Here is a 5,986-nt window from a genome sequence, read left to right as displayed (position 1 = left end):
CGTCCGAAGAGTCGCAGCTGTCCGAGTACAACTCGGTGGCATCGCTGTCTGTGTCGCTTGACTCGCTCCCATGTTTCCTGGACGTAAGCCGACCGGACGGCTGCACGCAAGCAAGGTCCGCGGAAGTTTCTTTGTCCGTTGCCACAACGAGGAAACGGCAGCTCCCAGAATTTGAAATGAACCAAAGCGAAAATGCAGGGACAAAAGTGCCAGCCTTCAACTAAAGAATCACTTTTTCATTATTTGGGATAAGTCGAAGCTTTAGATATCAGCTCGCAATCTCACAAGCCATGTTGTTTCTCGACAATGTAGAGGCTATATCAGACCAGACTATTGTAGGGAAATTGAAATCTCCAAAAAGAAAAGAAGATTGGAGAATTGGGGTTGGTAGTAGAAATGATGCACATAGCTTAATGGAACAATGGTACGAACGACGAGTCAGTGCCAGGTGGACGATAGCAGATACCAATCAGTTCGTGCTTAAAGGTAGCTTTACACCCCACCCACAGCGTTTCTAAGGGAGTTAACTCAACGGTAGAGCTAATTGGCGATGAACTGCGATGAGAACACCACCATGTGGTAATCTACTTCGTCTTCATTCTTGCAACCTAAAAACGCTCGACTCGTTTTAGCGAAATATAAGGCACTGACGAGAATGTGATAGTTCCTCCAGGTGTTTTATCGTTCATGTGGAGGTGAAAATACAAAAACAAATGTGCAGAGGCAGCCAGCATACTTGTACGTTGTCATCATTATCAACGCGCTCAACATCCATGATCTTAAGCGTACATTCAGAGAACGAAATACCTGGGGCTAAAGGAATTGGAAAAGGCCTCTATTCAGCAGCAGTAAATTGCAAGGCATTTACACAGGGTGATCATTTTTAAGCTTTGTGGAATTTTTAAAGATCGCCTGTCACAGATAGCGTAATTCCTCTCCTTGAGCTGGATTATTCGAAGAGGTCTACATTATTGGCACGAGAAATCGAAAGACATGTTCAACTAACTAACAAAAACCTATTAATTAGCTTCCTAATCAAATACTTTACGGCACATATAGCAATTTACGAATTGTAGCCAAAGAGCTCGCAAAAAGTACCCACTTCAATTGAATTTCCAGGAGGACAGCAGTTTAGGGATGGCTTTTGCTGAAGTGTGGAACGAAATACATGGGCATTCTAGTTACTCTTGTGCTGTAATGCATGAAACAGCGTTTTCGTTAAAAAGTAGAACAACAGTACATTTTTGGGGCAAGTTTGATGACGCATATCTTCAAACTGGCGTCATTTTGTAAGTTGGTTCCAAGTGGATATGCCTTGGTAACTCACAGACTACAATTCGTAAATTGCAATATGTGCCGTAAAGTAATTATTTAGAAAGATAAATAGTGGAGCCTTGTTAATCAGTTGAATATGTCCTTCGATTTCTCGTGCGTGTAATGTCCACTGCTCTCAATAATGGAGCTCAAGGACTCGAATTACGTTGTCTGGAACAGGCTATATTAGACATTCCACAAAACTTAGAAATGATCACCCTGCATACTACTTATCTCAGTGCCACATAAGACTGCACACAAGGTTACATTTACAACTAGTGCTTGCATAAATTTGCGTCATTTCATTGGTACTACCGCACATGTTAAACAACAAAAACTAGTGTATGTTTGGACAAATGCTGTATTTTATTACCAAAATGACGCTTTCGCTGTTCTCACATTGGGTAAATGAGGAGGGTGGGAGAAGGCCTCTTTATGCTTCTTTATAAAGCCATTTTGAGGGAAAGCTTCCTTGGACAGATAATTGTACGTACGTTGTTTTCCTCTAAGTAAAAACCCATCTGCGATATTATGCGGATTAGGGGAAGGCGCAGTTAATGCACGAGATGGGGATTAAGTGAAATGCATTTTTTTGTCAGTGCGTTGAGTGGAAGAAAGTAAAAATCGCGAAAGAACAGTCACAACTTAAGACGGGAAACTTGAACATGTTCGAAGACCATTTCGTTTTCGAATCGCATGGTTTGGCATATGGCTTGTTATTTTATTAATAGGTGCAGTCTTCCTTCCCAGAGAACCTTCATAAGTCTCCTGTGGGACTTAAAGTTCATAATTAACTGTTCGTAATCTGTGGGCTGGTCTGTGCGTACAGGCTGGCCCCTCTGATGACTTTTCCTCTTGCGGCCTTTGTCCCTGGACACAGCCACAGGAGTTGTCGAGCATCCGCTGCAGATGCGGGGGCAGAGGGTTTTGCACGCAAAAGCAGCTTTTCCACACGTGTGTGCCTTCCAAAGCGTTCTTTTTTGCATGCCCAGTGTGGTCTGTAGGTAACCTACAAGCAAAAGAGACCAACTATGTTACCAACCAAACCTGCGAAAGCTGTATCTTCGATGTCTATAGACACTCTGGGGCACTGGCGAATCCAGAGTGGAGACCTAACCCTTAACCTAACCTGACTAAACATAAAGCCAGCATGCAACCCGTTGCAGAGCTCTACTCATGCCGATCTCTCCGATCGGGAGACTCAGAGGTAGAAATTTTACGCTGTACATATTCCCATGCATCAGCCAGGGTATGTCAGGTTTGGGGTCGGGGTTGAAGGGAGGACCTGGCTCTTCGTCAGGAACTAAGAATATGGGTTTATTTACAGTATCTACATAAGGACGTTGCAATTCATCAGTCTAGCATGACTGCGAGAGAAAGCACACTGAGGAGCCGCGCAACAGCTCATTAAATACACTCTGTCCTCCCTAGATCCCTAGGTGAGGGAAAACGTTCGACCAGAGTCATCGTAGCCGAGCCGCCTTTGAGCGGGCGGGCTTGCACACACACACCCACACAGGTTTCACTGCCCCCACCGAGGCGATACGGTCTTCGCAGAACTGGGTCTTGCCCTAAGAAGGCGCCTCTTAATCCCCGAGCTGATTCCCGCAAAGTGGCCGCCGTGGTTCTCCATTGTGAGGTTCTCCAACTTGAGGGCCAGTCCCTTTATGTTATCGTTGTTTTGCAATAATTAAAATGCTTGCCATTTGAGGCAACGTGTTTGCGAACACGCACTTGCAGTGAAAGCGCACCATCAATGCGCTTCTATTGCGTAGGACAGATTTACACATACACAGTAGTATTTCATTGGCGTAAGAGCAACATTGGGCACAAACACTGCACGGCACCATTTCCAAGTAGGCTAGGGGAGAGAAAAGGGGCTTACGCAAACTGGCAAGCACTTTGCTTATACAGGGTTGTACTTTTTTAATTTTTATACAATTTTTAAAAATCGCCTGCTGAGGATACTATAATTCTAGCCCTTGAATCGGATCCTTCAGCGAGGCGGAGATTACTTGCACTAAAAATCGAAACACATATTCAACTAATTTTTAGAAAATCAATAATGAACTTCCTAATTTGCTACATTACGGCAACCATGAGATCGCCAGGCGTATCCACTTGGACCTAATTTCCAGAATGAACCCACTTGGATATATGCGCCATCAAACTCGCCGTAAAAGTGCGCTGTTGATCCACTTACTTTTTCAACAAAACGCTCTTTATGCATCGGTGCACCAAAGTAACTGGAACGCCCGTTTAATTCGCCTCACACTTTAGAAGACATATCGAAGCTGGTGTAATTCTCGAAATTCACTTAAAGTGGATGCATTTTGCAAACTCGCAGGCTACAATTCGTTAACTGCAATATGTGCAGCAAGGTAATCAGTTAAGAACTTAATTTGTCAATTTTTGCTAATTACTTGAAGATGTGTTTAGACTTCGCATGCTAATAATGTCCGCCTCTTCGAATAATCCAGCTCTGTGACAAGAATTATGCTATCTGCCGCAGGCGATTTCTACAAATTCCGTAAAACACAAGAATGGTCACCCTGCATGTATACGAACATCACGTAGAGCGGGGACCTCTGATATCATGCTCAAGCATGCCAACATTCAAGATAAGAATAAACATTAACTTATGCTCAAAACATAAACAAGTGAAATTATTAGCTCGAAATGGTAGAATCAGGCCTGAAGAAAACGGTGCTCTTCGAACCCCACTGGTGAATCCACAGCACGATGACATCCACTGGCCTGCACGCGTAACGCTGTCCAGAGATGAAACTGTCCAAGTATAATTACTCCGTGCGCAAGGTCATGCAGGTTCCTCATAAAAACTTGCTAATCAATCTCTCTCAAACACGCACACCGAGAGTCTAGCGCAGTCTCACTGACTCGCCGTGACACTTGCCGCCATGTGCTGTACGAAACTGAGGTCACTGTGGCGCCGTCATATCTTATGTATTGGGCATGCGTCTATAATGCTGCTGTTTGCTGTGAATAAAAATTTGAGCTTTTCTGCGAAATATTTATATTGTAATACAAGCCTATTATTTTATTATTACTGTCAAAAGAGCACATAAAGATAAGATACTAGATTAAGGCTACTAAGCATTCAACAAAAATGGCGGCAATTGTAGCGACCACGACCTGGTAGCGACGTCGTGCAGGAATAAAAAGATATGAGCAGCAGCTTGGTAACGGCTGAAGGTGCCACATGTTAAGGCTCTTTTTTCGTAGGGAAGGAATTGCTATGCTGTAAGCACTAGCCGTTTGTGCAACAGCTTATCATGACCAATCGGGCAAGCTCCTAGCTAGACGACCTCGACATTCGTTATGACACCGTGTCGATCAGGAGCACGTCGTTTTTGTCTGCTACAAGTAAGGTTGAATAAAAGTGGTGGTTTTTCCTGGTGATATTTGTTTTTCCTTTTTTGGCAACTCGATCACACAGGGCACTTTAGATTGCAATCGATCTAAATCAGGCTAAATCCCGATCAAAGGTGCCCTGAGTTATGAGCATTGTCATGCAGTTAATGCAATTAATTACGATTTCCGTCATAAAACAAACGAAGAAAAAAATAATTTTTTGCTGTTGCGAGAGTCAACGTTATTCGTTCTGACACAAACACCACCTAGGACTATATATGGGCATATTGCAGATATAAAAAATGTCTTAATGCAAGTGGGAAGCTCCCGCTATTATATGCCTGCCGCTTTCCAGTCGGTAGATTCTACTTCCGGCTGGAAAATGCTCTATCCAATCGTTTCCAGCTGGAGCTAGAAAATTTTCAGCTGAAATATGCTGTATCCAGTCGTTTCCAGCTGGTAAGTGCCATTTCCACCTATTTGCAGCTGGAGGGACTAATTCGAGTTGGAAACTTGGCTGGAAAGAGCATTTCCAGCTGAAAATTCACAGCCCATTTTCATGTTATAGGTCATAGCACCTGCTGTTAACCTGCAATTATGGTTTTATATTGAAACCGAAAATTACTGCGTACAGCAAAGCGAGAAAATGGTTCATTGGCTCGCAACAAGTCATCTATGCCTTCTTGCGTACGCTTGCATTGCTTGAATTCTGGAGCACTTTCTAGGCTGTACAGATTGACACGCTGTAGCCGAATGAGGGCTCAGGTATACGGTAGGAATAAATTTACTTGATGCAGCCCAAGATCTGATTAGTACTCTTTGAAAGTAGCACACCGAGCCCCCACACTAGTGTTAATAAATATTTAGAGGCGTCTTTACCAATTATGCACTTGTTGAATTTCGAGCCAGACTTTTCCACACAATGTTGTTAAGCATTCTGGCATCATTCATTCCCAAATAATTCCCAAATTGTGTGACAAAATACAAGGCATTCCGTTATTTGTGTACTTGACTGCATAAAACAGAGGTTTGTTAGAAAGTGGAACAACAGTGCAAATGCTGAAAAGAAAGATGACGATTATTGTTGTATCTTGTTGTTGCATACTTTTCGTTACAATTTATAAATTTCAGTGAACATAGTAAGGTGCGTGTGTGTGTGTAGAAAATGAAGAAGAAAGCTTTTCGCGTTGGACCCAGAGGCACAAATTCCAAGAAAGGAAGTGATGAGTATTATGAAACATTTTAATAACTTTCCAACCAAGGGACTGGCCTCCGTCACACCCGGTCTCTCAGTTAAAAC

This window comes from Dermacentor variabilis, chromosome 6, assembly GCF_050947875.1.
Source record: "Dermacentor variabilis isolate Ectoservices chromosome 6, ASM5094787v1, whole genome shotgun sequence".
Classification (NCBI taxonomy): domain Eukaryota; kingdom Metazoa; phylum Arthropoda; class Arachnida; order Ixodida; family Ixodidae; genus Dermacentor; species Dermacentor variabilis.
Note: the sequence above shows the minus strand (reverse complement) of the source record.